Below are 24,507 nucleotides of genomic sequence, written 5' to 3'. Positions count from 1 at the left end.
TGCTAAAAGAATTAGTCATGCGCTCCGAATTCCAGGATTCGGACCGAAAGAAGTAATTGTGAAATTTAAAAACTTGAGGGGTTCGTATTGTCAGGAACTGAAGAAAATAATCGAAAGCGAACGGTCTGGAGCTGCCACTGACGAGGTTTATAAACCAAAAATCTTCTGGTTTGACAAGATGAATTCTTTCATTCGCCCATTCGTTCAGCAACGACCCACACTATCAAATCTGGTAAGTGAAATAGAAGTTTGTTTCCACATTTGAAATTTTATGTTGTTGTTGTGGTCTTCAGTCCTGAGACTGGTTTGATGCAGCTCTCCATGCTACTCTATCCTGTGCAAGCTTCTTCATCTCCCAGTACTTACTGCAACCTACATCCTTCTGAATTTGCTTAGTGTATTCATCTCTTGGTCTCCCTCAACGATTTTTACCCTCCACGCTGCCCTAAAATGCTAAATTTGTGATTCCTTGATTCCTCAAAACATGTCCTACCAACCGATCCCTTCTTCTAGTCAAGTTGTGCCACAAACTTCTCTTCTCCCCAATCCTATTCAATACCTCCTCATTAGTTACGTGATCTACCCACCTTATCTTTAGCATTCTTCTGTAGCACCACATTTCGAAAGCTTCTATTCTCTTCTTGTCCAAACTAGTTATCGTCCATGTTTCACTTCCATACATGGCTACACTCCATACAAATACTTTCAGAAACGACTTCCTGACACTTAAATCTATACTCGATGTTAACAAATTTTTCTTCTTCAGAAACGATTTCCTTGCCATTGCCAGACTACATTTTATATCCTCTCTACTTCGACCATCATCAGTTATTTTGCTCCCCAAATAGCAAAACTCCTTTACTACTATAAGTGTCTCATTTCCTAATCTAATTCCCTCAGCATCACCCGATTTAATTTGACTACATTCCATTATCCTCGTTTTGCTTTTGTTGATGTTCATATTATATCCTCCTTTCAAGACACTGTCCATTCCGTTCAACTGCTCTTCCAAGTCCTTTGCTGTCTCTGACAGAATTACAATGTCATCGGCGACCCTCAAAGTTTTTACTTCTTCCCCATGAATTTGAATACCTAGTCCGAATTTTTCTTTTGTTTCCTTTACTGCTTGCTCAATATACAGATTGAATAACATCGGGGAGAGGCTACAACCCTGTCACTCCCTTCCCAACCACTGCTTCCCTTTCATGCCCCTCGACTCTTATAACTGCCATCTGGTTTCTGTACAAATTGTAAATAGCCTTTCGCTCCCTGTACTTTACCCCTGCCACCTTCAGAACTTGAAAGAGAGTATTCCAGTTAACATTGTCAAAAGCTTTCTCTAAGTCTACAAATGCTAGAAACGTAGGTTTGCCTTTTCTTAATCTTTCTTCTAAGATAAGTCGTAAGGTTAGTATTGCCTCACGTGTTCCAACATTTCTGCGGAATCCAAACTGATCTTCCCCGAGGTCCGCTTCTATCAGTTTTTCCATTCGTCTGTAAAGAATTCGCGTTAGTATTTTGCAGCTGTGACTTATTAAACTAATAGTTCGGTAATTTTCACATCTGTCAACACCTGCTTTCTTTGGGATTGGAATTATTATATTCTTCTTGAAGTCTGAGGGTATTTCGCCTGTCTCATACATCTTGCTCACCAGATGGTAGAGTTTTGACATGACTGGCTCTCCCAAGGCCATCAGTAGTTCTAATGGAATGTTGTCTACTCCCGGAGCCTTGTTTCGACTCAGGTCTTTCAGTGCTCTGTCAAACTCTTCACGCAGTATCTTATCTCCCATTTCGTCTTCATCTACCTCTTCCATTTCCATAATATTGTCCTCAAGTACATTGCCCTTGTATAAACCCTCTATATACTCCTTCCACCTTCTGCCTTCCCTTCCTTGCTTAGAACTGGGTTGCCATCTGAGCTCTTGATATTCATACAAGTGGTACTCCTCTCTCCAAAGGTCTCTTTAATTTTCCTGTAGGCAGTATCTATCTTACCCCTTGTGAGACAAGCCTCTACATCCTTACATTTGTCCTCTAGCTATCCCTGCTTAGCCATTTTGCACTTCCGATCGATCTCATTTTTGAGACGTTTGTATTCCTTTTTGCCTGCTTCATTTACTGCATTTTTATATTTTCTCCTTTCATCAATTAAATTCAATATTTCTTCTGTTACCCAAGGATTTCTATTAGCCCTCGTCTTTTTACCTACTTGATCGTCTGCTGCCTTCACTACTTCATCCCTCAGAGCTACCCATTCTTTTTCTACTGTATTTCTTTCCCCCATTCCTGTCAATTGTTCCCTTATGCTCTCCCTGAAACTCTCTACAACCTCTGGTACTTTCAGTTTATCCAGGTCCCATCCCCTTAAATTCCCACCCTTTTGCAGTTTCTTCAGTTTCAATCTGCAGTTCATAACCAATAGATTGTGGTCAGAATCCACATCTGCCCCTGGAAATGTCTTACAATTTAAAACCTGGTTCCTAAATCTCTGTCTTACCATTATATAATCTATCTGATACCTATTAGTATCTCCAGGATTCTTCCAGGTATACAACCTTCTTTTATGATTCTTGAACCAAGTGTTACTTATGATTAAGTTATGCTCTGTGCAAAATTCTACAAGGCAGCTTCCTCTTTCATTTCTTCCCCCCAATCCATATTCACCTACTATGTTTCCTTCTCTCCCTTTTCCTACTGACGAATTCCAGTCACCCATGACTATTAAATTTTCATCTCCCTTCACTACCTGAATAATTTCTTTTATCTCGTCATACATTTCATCTATTTCTTCATCATCTGCAGAGCTAGTTGGCATATAAACTTGTACTACTGTAGTGGGCGTGGGCTTCGTGTCTATCTTGGCCACAATAATGCGTTCACTATGCTGTTTGTAGTAGCTAACCCGCACTCCTATTTTTTTATTCATTATTAAACCTACTCCTGCATTACCCCTATTTGATTTTGTATTTATAACCCTGTATTCACTTGACCAAAAGTCTTGTTCCTCCTGCCACCGAACTTCACTGATTCCCACTATATCTAACTTTAACCTATCCATTTCCCTTTTTAAATTTTCTAACCTACCTGCCCGATTAAGGGATCTGACATTCCACGCTCCGATCCGTAGAACGCCAGTTTTCTTTCTCCTGATAACGACGTCCTCCTGAGTAGTCCCCGCCCGGAGATCCGAATGGGGGACTATTTTACCTCCGGAATATTTTACCCAAGAGGACGCCATCATCATTTAATCATACAGTAAAGCTGCATGTCCTCGGGAAAAAATACGGCTGTAGTTTCCCCTTGCTTTCAGCCGTTCGCAGTACCACAACAGCAAGGTTGTTTTGGTTATTGTTACAGTGCCAGATCAGTCAATCATCCAGACTGTTGCCCCTGCAACTACTGAAAAGGCTGCTGCCCCTCTTCAGGAACCACATGTTTGTCTGGCCTCTCAACAGATACCCCTCCGTTTTGGTTGCATCTGTATCGCTGAGGCACGCAAGCCTCCCCACCAACGGCAAGGTCCATGGTTCATGTTCCTTACATTTACATTATTACAACAGTTTTTATAATGATTATACAGAATAGTAGGTATATCATAGGAACTGTACCAGCTTCTTTTAATACAACAATATCTAGCACTGTAACAACACATTCTTATGATAAAATATATCTAGCAATGCATTTACGTTGTGACACATAGTAATTGAAGACAATCATGTACAAAATAACTGAGCACAATATTGACACTGATGTGCTCTACGGTTCTGTTTTTGGAGCGTCGCCGAGTAGTACATTTTGCCAGGGCACAGCATCTTCATTATTAAAGTAATCACGGTACTTATTCCGAATTTGTTGTGCCTGTCGATGTGGATGTCTGTTAGCAGTTTGCTCTGACCACTATGGGACTTAACTTCTGAGGTCATCAGTGCCCTAGAACTTAGAACTACTTAAACCTAACTAACCTAAGGTCATCACACACATCCATGCCCGAGGCAGGATTCGAACCTGCGACCGTTGCGGTCGCGCGGTTCCAGACTGTAGCGCCTACAACCGCTCGGTCACACCGGCCGGCGAAGTCAATTAAACCTCGTGAGATGTAGGCGGGATTCATTTTCCGCAGCCAGTTGTGCAACGAGCAGCAGGCTAGTACTACTTTGTCCATCGACTGTATTTTTAAAGATATTGGTTTTTCAAATAATCTAAATTTACTCACAAGTATGCCGAAAGTTTTTTCTACAACTCTTCGAGCCCTTCAAACTCGATAGTTGTGGATTCTTTCCTGTCGAGACATGTTACGCCGACTGTAAGGTTTCATCAGATAAGTCTTTAGCGGAAACGCATCATCCCCTACAATAACAAAATCACTTGGCATTGCAACGGAATTTGTCTCCAAAGCTTTGTACAATGAGCTATTTTGAAATATACCACCATCAGAATTTCTTCCTTTAGCTCCTACATCAGCATACAGGAAACAATAATCGGAGTCAGCTAAAGGTAGCAATACAATACTGAAACCACTTTTGTAATTGTAATAATCGGATCCAGTAGCGGGAGGGGCACGAATGATAATGTGTTTTCCGTCCAAAGCTCCTGCACTGCCTGGAAAGTTCCATCGTTCTCTAAACCCATATTCTATATTTTTCCATTCATCTGAAGTTGCCGGCGCCTGAAACAAAATTAATGTTTTGATTGCAGGTGTCACCAATAAACACAAATGAACAATCACAACTGAAAAAGCCACAATCCCTATCTGTAGATTTAACTGCTGTTGACGATCTCAACGAGACCACGCCAAGTACATTACAGATTCCAGCATAAACTGAGACACCCAGGACAGTACTAAAACGAAAAGTGCCTTCAAGTCCATCGCAGGCATCATCATCAAAAAATCGGCGAAAAAGTTCTGCACGACTCCCAAATTTACTCACAAGTATGCCGAAAGTATTTTCTACAACTCTTCGAGCCCTTCAAACTCGATAGTTGTAGATTCTTTTCTTCCGTGCGCATTGAGAAATTAGAAGCTATTTCAAATCGTGCTGCAGTAATGAACCAAGAGGACTCCTACGACTATTTCGGAAAGTATGTTGCGTCAGTGCTACGCAGTATTGGGCCTCCAAATTGCCATGAGGCTTCAAGAGTCAATTACGTCACAAATAACAAATGCGATGTGCCCACCACCAACTCCCTCCAACCAATCAACACTACCAAGTGAGAGAGAATCAAATATATGAGTGCTGATTTCTCAGATTACTATTTATTTACAAATTTATAGGTCGATCTTATTTTATTACTCAAACGATTACTTTGTTTCTATGCTGGTAACATTTTTAATGATCTATATTATTATCTGATCAACCATTTTCGTATTATTGTTTCTTTCTATTCCTTAAATACTTAGACCTAGAATACTCGTACATTACTATGTTGAAAATTCAAATAAAATAATAAACGAAAAAGTTGTATACTACATGTTATTGTAATTACCTGTATGTATTCCATAAATGCCTTGTGGACCGCTTCGCAGGTTTCAGGTATAAATTTACTAATTGTGTTCTTTGGAACACGAAATAAATATTCCAGACTTTTAAAAGAGTCCCCTGTGGCTAAATAGCGTAAAGTTACTTGCAGTTTAAATTTTGCTTTTACTGCTTGTCTCATATTAGTATCTGATTTTGAAATCAGAAGTGAAACGCGTTCCAGAAGGTAGTCAAACTGCACCTGAGACATTCGTAATAAGTTTTTGAAATCTTCAGGGTAATGGTTTCTTAGTTCCATATCAACCAAATTATGTGCCCTCGATGTTCTTGGAAGTATCCAGTTCCTGACCCACCATCGTCTTTTCTTCCGTTTTTCTTGAGGTTCCACCAACCGATTCATTCTCTGTGGCAAAACAGTGGCAATAACCGAACTCACCAAACCAAAACTCTCGATAAGGAGCTCGTTCATGGCCGGCTTCGCGCGATCAACTGAATCACGCTTTCGTTGACACTCCACTCGGCGTGAACTGTCCACGCCCCACGACTGATGGTTTCACTCCTGTCATGGCACGAAATCAAGCACGAAAGCGTGGCACACATTCGTGCTCACGCCGTGTGGGAACCCAGCTGGATCTCAGTTATGTTGCTAAGAGGTTTGCTAATGAAGGTGTATTTTTGCTTCCGATGAAGGTATATTTAGATATACCGAAACCGTGGTCAAGGATTTCGATAAATCTTTATTCTGCAACTGTTTGGCTGTTATCGTTTACTGTGAAGATGATAGTTATACTACAGAAGATTCATCAGAATATGCAACTTTTTCCGATGTAGTTACGTTTTCCACAAGTGATATAGCAACTGAACAGACGGCAAGCCTCCCCAGTTTAGCCATATCGTCTCCAAGCCAGACTGAATTGAAAAGCACAGGAAGTCCTATCGGCCCAGAGACCTCGTCTTCAAGGCAAGGAGAAGACGAAAACATGTTACAGGCTTCTGACATTACTACATCTGGTAAAAGTGGAACACAAAGTGAAAGCAAAATGTATTCTAACGATGCTGGTGAGAGGCCAAACAACTATGATAGAGATTATTGGATTATGAAAGGAAGTAGCGAAGTTCAGCATATGATTCAAATGGCTCTGAGCACTATGGGACGTAACATCTATGGTCATCAGTCCCGTAGAACTTAGAACTACTTAAACCTAACTAACCTAAGGACAGCACACAACACCCAGTCATCACGAGGCAGAGAAAATCCCTGACCCCGCCGGGAATCGAACCCGGGCGCGGGAAGCGAGAACGCTACCGCACGACCACGAGCTGCGGACTCACCATATGAGCAGTAGTGTTTTGTCTTCAATGAAAATACACGAGAAGGAAAATATACCAATATTCTGTAGAAATTCGTTTTTCATATACAAACATAAACGATCGAATAAAACTTACATGAGAGATTGGTTACGCCATTCAGAAGGCAAAGGGCGACTGTTCTGTTTTGTTTGAACAGTGGCAGATTCTGACGGCACGGCACTGTTTACGAAAGACAGATTAGATGACTGGAACAATGTAAATATTTTGCTGAACAGACTTGAAGAAAGCAGTTCGCATAGAAAAGTGTTAATTTCCCTGTTGGTTCTAAAAAACAAGAATGCACGTGTCGATTCTCAACTTGTAAGCCAATTTGAGAGCGAACAAAAATTTTGGCGAACACTCTTATAACGAATTGTTGCAGTTATAAGTTTTTTAGCTGAGTGACGGCTAGCATTTCGTGGTAGTGATGAAATTGTTGGTTCATCCCACAATGGAAATTATTTAGGGTTATTGGAATTACTAGCCAAATTTGATGTGTTTCTGGCCCAACATATACGTATTCATGCAAATAAAGGAAAGGGACATATGTCATATTGGTCAGAAACAACGTGCGACGAATTTATCCGTGTAATTGCATCAGCCATACTGGATCACATTATTTGCGAAATTAAGAGCTTCAAATACTATTCACTCTCTCTGGATTCTATTCCTGATATGTCTAACGTAGACCAACTTACTCTGATAGTGCTCTACATCGTACCATCCGGACCAGCGGAAAGATATGTGAAGTTTTTAGATGTGGAAGGTCATACTGCAGAACAACTCTCCCAAAGCTTATTATCTTTTTTAACAGAGGATGGCATTAATATCAGAGATTGTAGTGGGCAAAGCTATGACAATGCCAGTAGCATGAGTGGCAGGTACACTGGCTTGGAAGCACCAAATAAAGATATAAATAAGTACGCTGAATATATTCCTTGTATTTCACATTCGCTAAATTTGGTCGCCAAGTGTGCTGCAGAATGTTGTACAGAAACATCCATTTTCTTTGATTTCCCTGAAAGCCTCTATACATTTTTTTCCGCTTTTACCTGTCGATGGAGCCTTCTTTTGAAAGCACTGAAAAATGATAGTACTAAAATGCCGATTTTGAAAAGGTTATCGGACTCTAGGTGGTCAAAAAATGGTTCAAATGTGTCTGAGCACTGTGGGACTTAACTTCTGAGGTCATCAGTCCCCTAGAACTTAGAACTACTTAAACCTAACTAACCTAAGGACATCACACACGTCCATGCCCGAGGCGGTCGCGCGCTTCCAGATTGTAGCGCCTAGAACTGCTCGGCCACTCCGGCCGGCTCTAGGCAGTCAGCCAGAGCTGATGCTACGAAGGCACTTTTGTGTGGTTTTCATGCAATCAAACAAGTTTTGAATGGCGTATCTCCTAATATGCATCAGAAGGTAGAGTGTCGCAATCTGGATTGCGGACTGAATTTGAAATGAGTAAGTTGGAACTGGAATAATGTATGTCGCATGAACAGAATCCTAAACACTTGCTGTGAATGCTTTTCCAGATGATTTAGAAGAGTCGCTAGGTGACGATCTGGTACAGTTTGCTGAGCTGCTGAACACAGATATCGCTGCTGCCATTGGCAGAAAAAAGAACGAAGCTTTGGAACTACAAATTTACAAATTTTTAATGGAAAATTCGTTAGGATTGTGTTTTCCAATTGTAGAACTAGCCCCTTCACATTTACTTAAAGTATCTTTAATGATCACCAACTGCAGTAGACAACGTTCTTTTTCAGCATTAAAAATGGTGATATCAGCATTAAAAATGAATTAAGAAATACGAGGTGCTATCCAAAGTTTTCGGGACTGGTGCTGCCGTCTGTTGAGAATCTTACCTTTGGACTAACGGCCACCATCACCCTCGAAGTAGTTCCCATGCGCACGTACACACCGGTTCCAGCGCTTCTGACTCTGGTCAATCGTTTTCTGGAAGTCCTGTTCTTTGAGGGTGTTTATCACCGCCAGCGATGCTTCCTGAATCCTCTCTAGAGTGTCGAACCGGCGGTCTTTCAACCTGAGTTTCAGGTTTGGGAATAGCGCGAAGTCACAAGGTTCCAAATCTGGCGAGTACGCTGGGTGGGGTACAACCGCCATGTTGTTTTTTTTACCAAAAAATCCTGGTGAGCAAGGACGTGCGACAGGGGGAGTTGTAATGCAGCAGCCAGTTCCCTTGGCACCAGAGTTCGGGCCATTGGTTGGGTGGTGCGAATTCTTTGTGCACAATTCCCTTGGTATCAAAGAAAACGATGATCATGCTCAACACGTTGCTCTTCACCTGTCTCGCTTTTTTGGGTCTTGGAGAGCCCGGGCACCTCCACTGGAGCGATTGCTGCTTTGTCTCTGGGTCCCCCAAACACTTGTTGAATCATTGCAAGGGTCTCCGCAGCACTCTTCCCGAGATTCGCACAGAATTTTGTTCGCGGATCCATCGTAAAATCGCCACATACCAAACACAGAGTACTACGGAAATCACTGTGGACATGCAACACGTGCTCCCAGCTGAATGCCACTCCGCACACTGACCCATCAGATTTGCAGCTCTCGCCACCTACCAGTACGGCTTTGCCGCAGTGGATACACCGGTTCCCGTGGGATCACCGAAGATAAGCGCTGTTGGGCGTGGTCGGCACTTGGATGGGTGACCATCCAGGCCACCATGCGATGTTGCCATTTTTCGGGGTGCACTCAGCCTGGTCATGCCAATTGAGGAGCTACTCGACCGAATAGTAGCGGCTTCGGTCAAGAATGCCATCATAACGACTGGGAGAGCGGTGTGCTGACCACACGCCCCTCCTATCCGCATCCTCCACTGAGGATGACACGGCGGTCGGATGGTCGCGGTAGGCCACTCGTGGCCTAAAGACGGAGTGGAGTAACTAGGGCCTCCTGTCAGGTAGACCGTTCGCCAGGTGCAAGTCTTTCGATTTGACGCCACATCGGCGACTTGCGCTTCGATGGGGATGAAATGATTAGGACAACACAACACCCAGTCCCTGACCGGAGAAAATCTCCGGCCCAGCCGGGAATCGAACCCGGGCCCTTAGGATTGACATTCTATCGCGCTGACCACTCAGCTACTGGGGGCGGACAACGTCTAAATGACCTCAGTATAATGAACATTGAATACGATTTGCCCAGAGACGTTGATCTAACTTATATTATTTCTAAATTTTCCGAAATTAAATCGAGAAAAGTTTATTTGTAACAATCTTGTAAGGGGATGCTCACCTGCGAGTTTCTTACTACTGCTACTATAGCCCCAATGCGGGTTTTCCCAAAGTTTCAAATCTTTATAAATTATTTTCACCATTTTTCCTAGTTTGCCTAGGGTACATGCTTTGCTCTACTTACGCTAATTTTAGCTTCGTTTAATTTTTGTTCGTCTACGCGGTTTTGATTAGGTTCAAAACTGCGGTGAAGCTCTCTTCACTGCTGGGGCAGCTTCCTAACACCGCTGTCGAACAACGGTGGAGCTTTTCCAGTCCTCAGAACTTTGCCTGGCACATAGCTTTTTAAAGCATATTGTACAATAAACTGTGTGGCTGGTCCCGGCGGAGGTTCGACTCCTCCCTCGGGCATGGGTATGTGTGTTTGTCCTTAGGATAATTTAGGTCAAGTAGTGTGTAAGCTTAGTTTCAAAATGGTTCAAATGGCTCTGAGCACTATGGGACTTAACATCTGTGGTCATCAGTCCCCTAGAACTTAGAACTACTTAAAACTAACTAACCTAAGGACATCACACACATCCATGCCCGAGGCAGGATTCGAACCTGCGACCGTAGCAGTCGCGCGGTTCCGGACTGAGCGCCTGAACCGCTAGACCACCGCGGCCGGCTGTAAGCTTAGGGACTGATGACCTTAGCAGTTAATTTCCGTAAGATTTCGCACACATTTGAACTTTTTTTTTTTTTTTTTGGACAATAAATTTATCCATTTACGCTAAATATGTTCATTGGCGTTTATCTGGCAATTTCACTTTCAGAACTGAATGCTTGATGTCGACTGTTCAGGTAATGAGAATTCTGTTTCTTGTTGTACTTACTAAACATAAATATCACCATAGCTTCGTTTACATTGCTGTTATCACACGCATTCAGTGATATTGTGGCCTCCTTATGATAACTAATTCCATACTCTACCTTAACTGGGTCGAAAAGTTCGGCGTTGTTTGTAACCAGTAGATCCAAAATTTTGTCCTCTCTCTGATTAGGTGCTGAAGGTAATTTTCGGATTATTCATTTAGAACAGCTGCACACGATTCCCCACCGATACTACCCCCCTTAATCATTTGAGTCTCTTAGTCTACAAACGATAAGTTAAAATCTCCCCCTAATGCTTTACGAGCGTCTTCTCCAACTTATTCCTGAAATGCTCCTCCACTACTGCTCGTAGGGCAGGATATCTCTAAAAATGTTTGAGCGCCATGTTGGATCAACTTTAACACAAGTCTCCATCCGAATTATTTCGCTTTCGCATTTTGTACTAACTTGTATTATTTACTGCTATTAACACGCCCCGACACAAGTATTCATCCTAATATTTCCATGTATATAAAAGTCATTGTCCTGACTGACTGATTCCCACACTGACTCATCATTGCACAGCGCAATCCGCTAAGAATATCAACTTGAAATATGGAGAGGTTATTGACCTTATACTGTAGGGGTCGTTTAAGAAGGGGTTTTACAAAATTCCACCCCTAAGGGCATGAAATAGGCGATGAGAGGTTTTTTGAAAATATGTCACAATTAAGGCAATTTTGAAGCTAGAGCTACGAAAATTTATATTTCGTTTCCCGGTCAGGAACGAAGAAATATGAGTTTCAGCATTTCTGGAAAAGTTAACTCCTATGGAGTGAAATTGTGGGTGAAAGTTTTCTGGAGAATAACCATTATTAAAGAACTACAGCACCAAAAACCAACATATATGAAAATTGCTATTTGATTTCTTAATTAGAAATTAAAGAATATGTGTTTCAGTGTTTTTTGAAATTCAGTCCTTTACTGGCTGAAATAGGGGATGAAAGTTTTAGTGGCAATATTTCATTATGAAATCATTTTTTTATCTAAATCCATGAAAATTTGTATTTGGTTTTTCTGTTAGAAATAAAAGAAATTCACATTTCACTGCCGTCAGAAATTCAACCCCTAAGGAGGTGAAACAGGGAGTGAAATGTTTTACAGAAATATTTCATTGTGAAAACATTTTTAAAGCTAAATCTATGGAAAATGGTATTTGGCTCTCGGTTGGAAATGAATAAATATGTATTGGACTGTTTTTGGAAGTTCAACCCCTAAGGGGGCGAAACAGAAGCAGACTGATTCACTGACTCATCATTGCCAAGCCCATATCTCTAGCGATATAAAGTTGAAGTTTCAAGAGGGTGTTTATCTTGTACTGTTGGGAACGTTAGAGAAGTAATTGTTCGAAATTCCACACGTCAGGCGGTGAATTAGAGGATGAAGGGTTTTTTGAAAATATGTCGCTATTAACACAGTTCTGAAGCTAGAACTCCGAAAATTGGTACAGTGGTACCTCGCTTAGCGAACACCACCCATAATACACAATTAGCTCAACGAGCAAAACAAATTGTAAAAAAAAAAAAAAAATTACTTGCTTAACGAGCTATGTTTCGCAAAACCAGTCACAACGATTTAGCGTGACGTCACTAGCCGTTCGCGCGCGGCGGGGAAACATTCAACAATATGAACATCTATCATTGTTGGCAGCGGCATATGAACAATGTCTGTAGTATGTACAGCAGTCTGAGTTTAGCGCTCATTCTGCTAGAATGTTAGTGCAGCTTGTCATCACACATTTTTCTAAACTTGTGTTCACACAGTGTTTTTTGTGTGTGAAAATTTTAATAACCTCCGTAGAAATGTCCCTAAAGAAAAAACCGCAATAACAGGACCATAAGAAAAAGAAAATGACCTTAGAAATGAGACGTAAAATTACTGATAAACGCTTTGCTGATTTAGTACGCATAAACAGTCGGTCTACATCAAATATTTGCGGTACCCTCAAGAACAAAGAGATCCTTCAAAGGGAGTGACAAGAGAGTCTAAACAACGGTTTCGTATTCTGGAGGATGTCGAAAGTTTGCTCCTATTAGGGGTAAATGAAAAGCAATTGCAAGGCGACACTATTAATGACAACTTCATTGTGAGAAGGCGAAAATGATTTTCGCTGACAAGAAGACGCCAGGATCGTCAGCGGCCAAAGAAGTGTTTAGGCCAAGCTATAGGTGGTTTGAGAAGCTTAAGAAAAGAACCGGCATCAACTGCGTTCTGAGGCACGGCAAACCAGCCAGCTCCGACATAAAGCCGGCAAAGAACTTCACAACAACTTTAAGGTGAGCGTAGATTCTGAGAATCGCAAGTCCAGAAGAGCAGATTAAATGTGATATGGAGGTCCATGAAAGGGCTTGGATGTCACATAATCATTTTTGTGACTGGATCAATGAAGTGTGTCTGCCCCAATATCTGAGTGATCAGCTCGACGGAATGCTAAGGGGCCCGGGTTCGATTCGTGGCTGGTTCGGAGATTTCCTCCGCTCAGGGACTGGGTGTTGTGTTGTCTTCCTCATCATCATCTCATCCCCATCGACGCGCAAGCCGCCGAGGTGGCGTCAAACCAAAAGACTTGCACCAGGCGACCGGTCTACCTGACAAAAGGCCCTCGCCACACGACATTTAAATGTAATGAAGTGTTTCGTCCTTTGGTGAGAATATACAATACTGGCCATTAAAATTGCTACACCAAGAAGAAATACAGATGATAACGGGTATTCATTGGACAAATATATTATACTACAACTGACATGTGATTACATTTTCACGCAATTTGGATGCATAGATCCTGAGAAATCAGAACCCTGAACAACCACCTCTGGCCGCAATAAAGGCCTTGATGCACCTGGGCATTGAGTCAAACAGAGCTCGGATGGCGTGTACAGGTACAGCTGCCCATACAGCTTCAACACGATACCACAGTTCATCGAGAATAGTGACTGGCGTATTGTGACGAGCCAGTTGCTTGGCCACCATTGAGCAGACGTTTCCAATTGGTGACAGATCTGGAGAATGTGCTGGCCAGGGCAGCAGTCGAACATTTTCTGTATCCAGAAAAGCCTGTACTGGACCTGCAACATGCGTTCGTGCATTATCCTGCTGAAATGCAGGGTTTCGCAGAGATCGAATGAAGGGTAGAGCCACGGGTCGTAACACATCTGAAATGTAACGTCCACTGTTCAAAGTGCCGTCAATGCGAACAAGGAGTGACCGAGACGTGTAACCATTAGCACCCCATACCATCACGCCAGGTGATACGCCAGTGTGGCGATGACGAATACACGCCGGCCGATGTGGCCGAGCGGTTCTAGGCGCTTCAGTCTGGAACCGCGCGACCGCTACGGTCGCAGGTTCGAATCCTGCCTCGAGCATGAGTGTGTGTGATGTCCTTAGGTTAGTTGGGTTTAAGTAGTTCTGAGTTCTAGGGGACTGATGACCTCAGATGTTAAGTCCCATAGTGCTCAGAGCCATTTGAACCATTTGAGGAATACACGCTTCCAATGTGCGTTCACCGCGATGTCGCCAAACACGGATGCGACCATCATGATGCTGTAAACAGAAACTGGATTCATCCGAAAAAATGACGTTTTGCCATTCGTGCACCCAGGTTCGTCGTCGAGTACACCATCGCAGGCGCTGCTGTCTGTGATGCAGCGTCAGGGGTAACCGCAGCCACGGTCTCCGAGCTGATAGTCCATGCTGCTGCAAACGTCGTCAAACTGTTCGTGCAGATGGTTGTTGTTTTGTAAACGTCCCCATCTGTTGACTCAGGAATCGAGACGTGGCTGCACGATCAGTTACAGCCGTGCGGATAAGATGCCTGTCATCTCGACTGCTAGTGATACGAGGCTGTTTGGATCCAGCACGGCGTTCCGTATTTCCCTCCTGAACTCACAGATTCCATATTCTGCTAACAGTCATTGGATCTCGGCCAAAGCGAGCAGCAATGTCGCGATACGATAAACCGCAATCGCGATAGGCTGCAATCCGACCTTTATCAAAGTCGGAAACGTGATGGTACGCATTTCTCCTCCTTACACGAGGCAACACAACAACGCCGGTCAAATGCTGTTTGTGTATGCGAAATCGGTTGGAAACTTTCCTCATGTTAGCACGTTGTAGATGTCGCCACCGGCGCCAACCTTGTGTGAATGCTCTGAAAAGCTAATCATTTGCATATCACAGCATCTTCTTCCTGTCGGTTAAATTTCGCGTCTGTAGCACGTCATCTTCGTGGTGTAGCAATTTTAGTGGCCAGTAGTGTATTTGCTTGGGATAAATCTGCCACTTCATATCTTGTTTGTTATGGGCAACGCCCTTGCCCGTTCTCCATGCCTATAAAACCACATGCTTGAAGAATTTCAATTCATGAAGATCCAATTTCTGCTTCTCAACACCACTCCGTTACTCCAGCCTATGGGCCAGCAGATTATTTCTAACTTTAAGAAGCTCTACACCAAAGCACTCTTCGAGCATTGTTTTGAGTTGACTGAAGCCACCAATCTCACTTTCAGAGAGTTTTGGAAACATCATTTCAACATCGTTGCCTGCGTCTAGACGATCGAAAGGCGTGAGAAGGGGTTACCAAAAGAGCTCCCACTTCCGTTTGGAAGAATCTTTGGCCAGAGTGCTTTGCCGAATGTGACTCTGAGGCATTTGAGTCAGTACTTGTGGAGCCAGTAGTCGACGAGGTTGTTCTTTGGCCAAGAGCGTGGGACTGTAAGTAGATAACAACGATCACAGCCAAGAAATGACCACGGAAGATCTTATGGAGTTGCAATGCGTTTCACAGCACGAGTTGTGAAGAGGAGTTTTTCGGAGGTGGAGGAGGAGGCGGTAACAGCAAAACAGCAACCTTCTGGCGCAATAAGAGAAATGATGAAAGCACGGGAATGGGTTGGATCGAACATTGTAAATTATCACCCCAATAAGGCAGTGGCTACACGCACTGCAAATTTATTTGACGACATTACTGTGTCGCATTTTCGGCAAGTGTTGAAGCGTCGGCAGAAACAAATGACTGTAGATAGCTTCCTAGTAAAAAAGAGTTATTGATGTATCGTTAATAACAAAGTGCATAATACTGTACGTATAATTTTCTTTCAATAAATGGTATGAATGAGACAAAACTTTTAGTACTTTTTCTGCACGGAACGCACTATCGTATTTTACATTAATTTGTAGTGAATAAACTGTTTCGCTTAACAAACGTTTCACACAACAAGTGAGCTTCTGGAACAAATTGAGCTCGCTAAGCGAGGTTTCACTGTGTTTAGTTTCTCAGTCAGGGTTATACCATGTGGAGGGGCACTTGTGTGGAGTTTCTGTCAATATCCTGTAAAATCGGGTCCTTCAAATGTGCTATGCGCACAGTTCGCCCCCTCCCTGCTCGTTCGCCTATTTTAATGGACCCACGATCAAACGAACGTCCAATAATGCCTTGAAATGTTGGTGTAATGTGGTTGGTGTCTGTGAGGGTAGTTGTTTTGGTATAGCCGTGCTGCCTCTCGACCGTTTCCATCTACTTGTCGCCGGCCGGAGTGGCCGAGCGGTTAAAGGCGCTACAGTCTGGAACCGCACGACCGCTACGGTCGCAGGTTCGAATCCTGCCTCGGGCATGGATGTGTGTCATGTCCTTAGGTTAGTTAGGTTTAAGTAGTTCTAAGTTCTAGGGGACTTATGACCACAGCAGTTGAGTCCCATAGTGCTCAGAGCCATCTGCTTGTCCGTACACATACACCATCTCTAGGGTGACCAGACGTCCGGATTAATCCGAACATGTCCTCCTTTGTAGCTCTTTGTCAGGGGTCCGGGCGGATCTTTACAGTGTCCGGCTTTTTCGCAAAGTTGAGCGTAATACAGTTAAATTTACAATTCGTCCCGTTCTATAGCTCTTTTCTTAATACTTTAACTATTGGAACAGCCTTCGTGATAAACAACGCACGAAGGCGGTGTTAGTAGGTGGCACCAGGATTGTTGATGTTATCGTTGATCGACCTATAAGCGAAAGCATTATATCGATTATTTAAAATTTTCGTTTCGTACCTTCGCTTTGTATTGGCTTGGCTCCCTGCAGTGCACGTATGATTTGTGAGTGTAATTTTTAACCGAGTAAGTTACGTAAAATATGCCTAAACGAAAGTGTACATTTTCTGCATAGTCAATCAATTTATTTGTATTCGGAAGGTTAAAGTGCAGTTTACATGTCGTCAGCTGCTGCTTGAATTGTAGATGTTGGTAGCTGGTGCGTCGAATGAAGGGAAGTGAATGCTCTTACGTTTTTCGCTTTGTAAACAATTCCGTGTTGTTGACATAACAAAACAATTGACGCCACACTGTCACCACAATCAATGTTTTTAATTTTTTTTTATATTGCTCAGTTAACCACCACCTGACCATCAGTAACAATTAACTACTAGTTTTACCGGTAATTCCCGGCAGTCACGTGACATGTCCAAAGCTGATGGATGGTATCCTCATCTGCAGTTACCCCTTTGATGTGTCCTCTCTGTCGTCCTTTGCCCTCCTCTTTGAAGCTGTTTGTCCTCCTTTTTAAACAACTGCATCTGGTCACCCTAACCATCTCGGCTTGTTCCCGACATGAATATGGGACCATTTTGCTGCTTACAGTGTGCTGCATCAATTACACAGCCTGCAACACACAGCGAACACACGGCACATGGTCAGAGGAACTGTCATTTGTCAGCTGCATCTACGGTGGCAACGACGCAGTTACGGACAAATGTTCATAGGACATTTTTTCCTCTGTTTCCAGTTAGGAATCCGTCCCTGCAGTTTGGCGGTTTTATTGGAGTTCAACCTGTATAGAAGGCTGTGAGCAATCAAATGGGGCGGCGTATGTCTATAGGCAACACAGCGTGTCTGTTGCTCGTTATCAAATCAAAGCACCAACTTCTCCGTTCCAAGAATGTCTGAAGTACGTATTTGTGTTTTCTTACACATCATAGACATTGTTCTGAAACGTTACTACACACCTCAGTAATTCTGCTTACTTGTACAAAATTTGTATGTAGTGGGACGAAAAATGGCTCTGAGCACTATGGGACTTAACTACTGTGGTCATCAGTCCACTAGAACTTAGAACTATTTAAACCTAACTAACCTAAGGACATCACACACATCCATGCCCGAGGCAGGATTCGAACCTGCGACCGTAGCAGTCGCGCGGTTCGTAGTGGGACGTATATGACCCAGAAAACCCTACAGAATGTAAAAAAAAAAAATTAAAATAAAATGGCGTGTGGTATGTCAAAGCCATCTTTAAATATTATGTTGGAAACTCGTGTGTGATGTTTCATCTTTTCCATAGACAGAAGAATAAATGTATTTTGATACTGATTTGTTACACTTTTTTCCTTAATCGTCCTCTTGATAAAATTATCTAAAATTAAAAATTTAGCTCTCAACATCCTAGGTTCACATGAAAACATCACTCTAGTTAGGTTCGTGGGCCAAATGTGTCCCGCTTCGCCGATTTTCAAAATCGGTCAGCTTAAGATATTTTTGCTTGTGTAAGTGTATTATTTATTGCACAGAAAGACAGATTTTGACATTTTTATTTTTCAAACATGTCCAAAATAAATTTTAATTATTTAAGAGTTAATGTGCATTCCGAACCACGACGGAACTCTGCATTTTTCGCATCAAATCCTAGGATTTGCTCTGGATCGGACCCATGACCTGTGTATTTGTAGTCTGACACTTTGCCAATTTTTTTTTCTAAATGACTAAATTTTTCGTCTCTAAATTTAAGTATAAACTTTAATGGACACATGAAACCAAAACCAACTTCTTCTTTTTGAGGGTATGTTATAATTCAATTCGTGGCATTTTAGAATCAAAATTATGTTCTCAATGTATTTGAAGTGCGGGAACTGACATATACTTCTACATAAACTTCAGACTTCCTCTGAAAGACCAGTTCTAGGCTCTACAGTTCGGAACCGCGGGACCGCTACGGTCGCAGGTTCGAATCCTGCCCCGGGCATGGATGTGTGTGATGTCCTTAAGTTAGTTAGATTTAGGGGACTGATGAGCTCAGGAGTTAAGTCCCATAGTGCTCAGAGCCATTTTCCTCTGAAAGAATTTGTTTGGTGTTTTCCTTTTCAAATACCATTGTTTTTATAAAAAAAGTGTATGAATGGGCCGAATTTTCCTTTTTATGGTTGTTTCTGACCTTTCTTGGTGCACGAGTAGTTTGAATTGTGTTACAGATTCACCTCCATCGTTGATGACATAGTTTATGTAGCAATATGTAAGCCACAAGACATTGTAATTCTCTCAGAGACAGCAAAGGACTTGGAAGAGCAGTTGAATGGAATGGACAGTGTCTTGAAAGGAGGGTATAAGATGAACATCAACAAAAGCAAAATGAGGATAATGGAATGTAGTCGAATTAAGTTGGGTGATGCTGAGGGAATTAGATTAGGAAATGAGACACTTAAAGTAGTAAAGGAGTTTTGCTATTTGGGGAGCAAAATAACTGATGATGGTCGAAGCAGAGAGGATATAAAATGTAGGCTGGCAATGGCAAGGAAAGCGTTTCTGAAGAAGAGAAATTTGTTAACATTGAGTATAGATTTAAGTGTCAGGAAGTCATTTCTGAAAGTATTTGTATGGAGTGTAGCCATGTGTGGAAGTGAAACATGGACGATAAATAGTTTGGACAAGAAGAGAATAGAAGCTTTCGAAATGTGGTGCTACAGAAGAATGCTGAAGATTAGATGGGTAGATCACATAACTAATGAGGAATTGGGGGAGAAGAGAAGTTTGTGGCACAACTTGACTAGAAGAAGGGATCGGTTGGTAGGACATATTCTGAGGCATTAAGGGATCACCAATTTAGTATTGGAGGGCAGCGTGGAGGGTAAAAACCGTAGAGGGAGACCAAGAGATGAATACACTAAGCAGATTCAGAAGGATGTAGGTTGCGGTAGGTACTGGGAGATGAAGAAGCTTGCACAGGATAGAGTAGCATGGAGAGCTGCATCAAACCAGTCTCAGGACTGAAGACAACAACAACAACAACATGTAAGCCACGTGATTAGTCTCGTCTTTGAAACAAGGAACGTTTTGAAATCCGTGTGCAGTATCCACTTGGTGTTATTTTCAGCCGTCGTTGTCGTTAATAACACTGCACATTTAAATTTAATCCACTTCCGTAAGCCTAGCATGAGTGAACAGCCAACTGCTCGGTGCAGCACTGTGTCAGTGAAGCCACAGTGTTCACAATAAGGGTTTACCGCGAATCGCAGATGGTGTCACCGTGATGCTGTTGGAAATACACTCGCAATCGCGATAGGCTACAATCCGACCTTTATCAAAGTCGTAAAGGTGATGCTACGCATTTCTCCTCCTTACACGAGGCGTCACAACGTTTCACCAGGCAACGCCCTGTTCAAATGGTTCAAATGGCTCTGAGCACTATGGGACTTAACATCTATGGTCATCAGTCCCCTAGAACTTAGAACTACTTAAACCTAACTAACCTAAGGACATCACACAACACCCAGTCATCACGAGGCAGAGAAAATCCCTGACCCCGCAGGGAATCGAACCCGGGAACCCGGGCGTGGGAAGCAACGCCCTGTCAACTGTTGTTTGTGTATGAGAAATCGGCTGGAAACATTCCTCACGTCAGGTGTCGCCACCGGCGCCAACCTTGTGTGAATGCTCTGAAAGGCTAATCATTTGCATGTCACAGCATCTTCTTCCTGTCGGTTAAATTTCGCGTCTGTAGCACGTCATCTTCGTGGTGTAGCAATTCTAATGGCCAGTAGTGAATCTTAAACTGGTAACATTATTTAGTTGTATACATGTAATACTTGGGACTGGTAATAATAAAATGTTTTTGTGCTAGCAATGCATTGCATTGGGATCGATAGTCAATTGCTGGGGATGAAAATATTTGCTGAATTTGCCAAAATCCCGATTTCAAATCCAATGCGGAATAAATAGCAGTACCATGAAATTTCTGTAGAAGTTCTTCTAGTTTCTGTGAGCGATCTGTTTCATTAATAATAATGTCGTTGACATGACGCGAATCAAGTACGAGGCGAAGTGAGCCATCCTTTTTCGTAACAATATGGAGCGGGTTTATGTACGGACCAACTGCCGGGCCGGCCGATGTGGCCGAGCGGTTCTAGGCGCTTCAGTCTGGAACCGCGCGACCGCTACGGTCGCAGGTTCGAATCCCGCCTCGCGCATGGATGTGAGCGATGTCCTTAGGTTAGTTAGGTTTAAGTAGTTCTAAGCTCTAGTGGACTGATGACCTCAGAAATTAAGTCCCATAGTGCTCGGAGCCATTTGAACCATTTTGAACTAACTGCTGGTTCAATAATACCTTGGTCCAGCATAGCTTGCAATTCTTTCTTAACTTGTTCTCTGTGAATATATGGAATGGGATAATGTTTGGCTTTAAATGTGTCGTGCTGTTTAACTTGAAATTTATACATAGAACCGGACATAGTACCAGGGATGTTGTCAAAAACTGGAGCTTGCTGTAAAAGAAATTTGCGTAGCTCTGTACATTCGTCGTCTGTATTTGCGCTGCTCTGTTTTACTTTCTCTGAAATCATTTTCATAACGTCATAGTAGGCTCCATCTGGTGTATTGTAGTTGTGTACAAACGTTATCTGTGAACCATATGTGATCACAGTTTATGTAATGCGATGTAGAAATGACCTCTGTTCGATCAATTGCCTGTTCTTCTGCAGATAAAGCGTGCTGAAATTCTAATGCCAATTGTACCTTTTCATCCTTTAACATTAAATAGGAATTTTGAAAGTCAATAATTGCATCGAGTTAGACCAAGAAATTCGTACCTAAAATAATGTCTGTTGTCAATAACGGAACAATCCAAAAATTTGTGTGGAACGTATGACCTGCAATACAAAATGATAAGTGTGTCTGTAATTCCACATCTACTCCTTTGCCAGATACTGCTCCTTTTACTTTAGTTTTTCCCAATGGTAACGTAGGATAGGTGTTTCATTGTTACATTCGTTGAAAGTTTCTTCATTTATAGCTGACATAGGTGATCCTGAATCGATTACTGCTGAAAATGTGGATGATCCAATCATTACTTCAATAATAGGGTGGAAAATGGTTTTTTGTGTAACTGGTTTTTCATGTAAAAGTGTGTCTCAAATGTCGTCAAAAGTAATAACATTTTCGTGAACAATATTCTGTGTATCAAAAGTATCGCTTACGTTGCTGGAAGATGCAACCTGTACTGTATCTAGTCAAATTCTTTCTGACGTGCTGTTATTTGCAGGAGGATGCTGTGGCATTTCGACTATTTGTACTGTTCTGTTACTTCGCCCTGACGCATTACGTTGGGGATGATATCGACTGTCTGGTTTATTCATGATAATCTGTTGTTGTGGATGATTCTGTTGCTCATAAAACCTACTGTTATTAAATGTACGCTGAAAAGTGTGCTCATTACTTTTACGTCTGTCATTATAGTCATTACTATACGGAGCGTTGTGATAGGAATTGAAATGATGTGTCTTCTGTACGTAGCGATTTCCTTGTTGCTGTGCGTTACTATTTAGCGGAGCCGACGCTAAACGTGTAGGCAGCGCAGCATTAAAGCTTGGTTGACCTTGCACATTATTTGTTGGTTAGGTATGCTAATCGGATGGTTTTGTTGTTGTGGGGAAATCCATCTATTGTTGCCAAAATGTGTTCGCTGTTGCTGATAATTTTGATGATACTGATAATTAAAATTTTGTCTGCTATTAAAGTTCTGGTGGTTGTCATTCTTGGAGTGTCTAATGAAAACTGTCACTTTCAGGTAAAACTTGTCATATCAGGTTTTCTTTACTCATTCCTAATCCTATATTGATCGATAGTTGTAGATTTGTTTTGATAGATATAAATGATCGTAAAAGAGTAGGCAGTAGTGCAGAAAACTAAAGAAGAAATAGCACTACTACGGCTCGGGGCCCTGTGCACGCTACAGCACATATTCATCGAAGTGTAATGAATCCCCTGAGGTCAAAAGCTGAAAATAAATTTTAGTTTCTGCATTACAGGCCAAGCCGGTGGAAATGCAAAAGCAAATTGTTGTATCCAATCCAACGGGTGAATCTGTGATCTATCATTTTAAAATACCTGAAATTTCCTAACGAATAGAAAGTGCTTGTAATCGAAATTATCGTCTTTGAATGTCTGAGCAGGTTCAGGATTGTATGATAATCTGTTTGTCTGTGTCTGTTCGGAATCTAACTCACGTACTCTCTGTAAATTGTTTAAGTTATACTGGCTGTGTGAGTGTGACAAATGTTCAGAATGTGGCATACGCTGTGACGTGTTAGAGGCTGAAACATTTTTCATTTCTGTCACTTCTTACTGTAAAGATGACAATTTTCTATGCAATGTATTGTTGGATGAACCTATCTCACTGATTGTCTGCCGTAAATTTTGGAATTCGGATGTTTGATTGAACGAAATTTGTGACGTATCGTCTGATTTGGTGTCATTGTTATTTTCGACAACGTCAATACGACTAGCCAATTCATCATATTTTTCAGTCAGTGCTTTTACCTGATCGTCATTTTTAGTGTCACAACCATTCATTTGTTTCTGCATTTTGCATGTGGTGTTGTTCAATTTCTTAACACCTGCTTTAATGGCATCGGGATCCTGTATTAATTCCAATTGTTAAAGTCTTTTTGTCACTTTCTGAAAGTCTACTGTGTATTTATTTTCCAAAGCCTGAATATCAGTGTCTGTTTTTATTTTTAGATTGGAGATTTCACCATGCAATTCAGTGTTCAACTGTTTGATAGTATTGATTTCGTCTGATACTGTAGCAAAGTTGTTGTCTACGTATGTTTTTGCTTTCATAAACAAATTATGCTTGTCTTCCTGTCTCTGTGCAGTAATAATTGTTTCCATGACTTGTTTCTTTACTTTGTTATGTTCCTGTATGAATTTACGATATCGCGTCTCACTGTTTTGTAAGTGGCGATTAAAACGTTCGTCAATTTGGCTGATCTGTTGTTCAAATTTCTTGTCTACTTTCGCATCCAGTGTGCGTGAAAGTTCTGCTGACATTAATTTAAACTCGTCGCGTAACTGTGTTGCGTTCTCTTAACATTGTTTAGCAACTGCACTAATTTCATCTCTAAGTAATTTTGTTGTGGCTGCAAGTGTATTACGTAACTCTTGTCCAACGGATGTAATTTCTTCACCACTATTCCTAGCACAAACCTTAATTACCTCACGTAACTGTTCTTTGGTATCATGACATTGCACGGCAACAGCTTTAATCTGTTCACTAAGTTGTTTGTAACTGTTGTCTTGATTTTCATTAAGTTGCTTGAAATTGTTGTCTTGTTTTTCATTCAACTGTTTGAGATATTCATTAAGTTGTAGCAAGACCGCCATAACTTAATCCATGCCAAAATTAGCGACTCTATTCTCTGTACTGTGTGATAGTGTATCTGCATTTTTCACGTTTTGTGTAACCATTTGGTCATTGTCTGATTCTTGAAAAGGTTTGCCATTTGGATGTGCACTATTGGTCACTACATCGGAATCAA

Source organism: Schistocerca piceifrons, chromosome 11 (genome assembly GCF_021461385.2).
Source record: "Schistocerca piceifrons isolate TAMUIC-IGC-003096 chromosome 11, iqSchPice1.1, whole genome shotgun sequence".
NCBI lineage: Eukaryota > Metazoa > Arthropoda > Insecta > Orthoptera > Acrididae > Schistocerca > Schistocerca piceifrons.
This window is presented reverse-complemented; position numbering follows the sequence as displayed.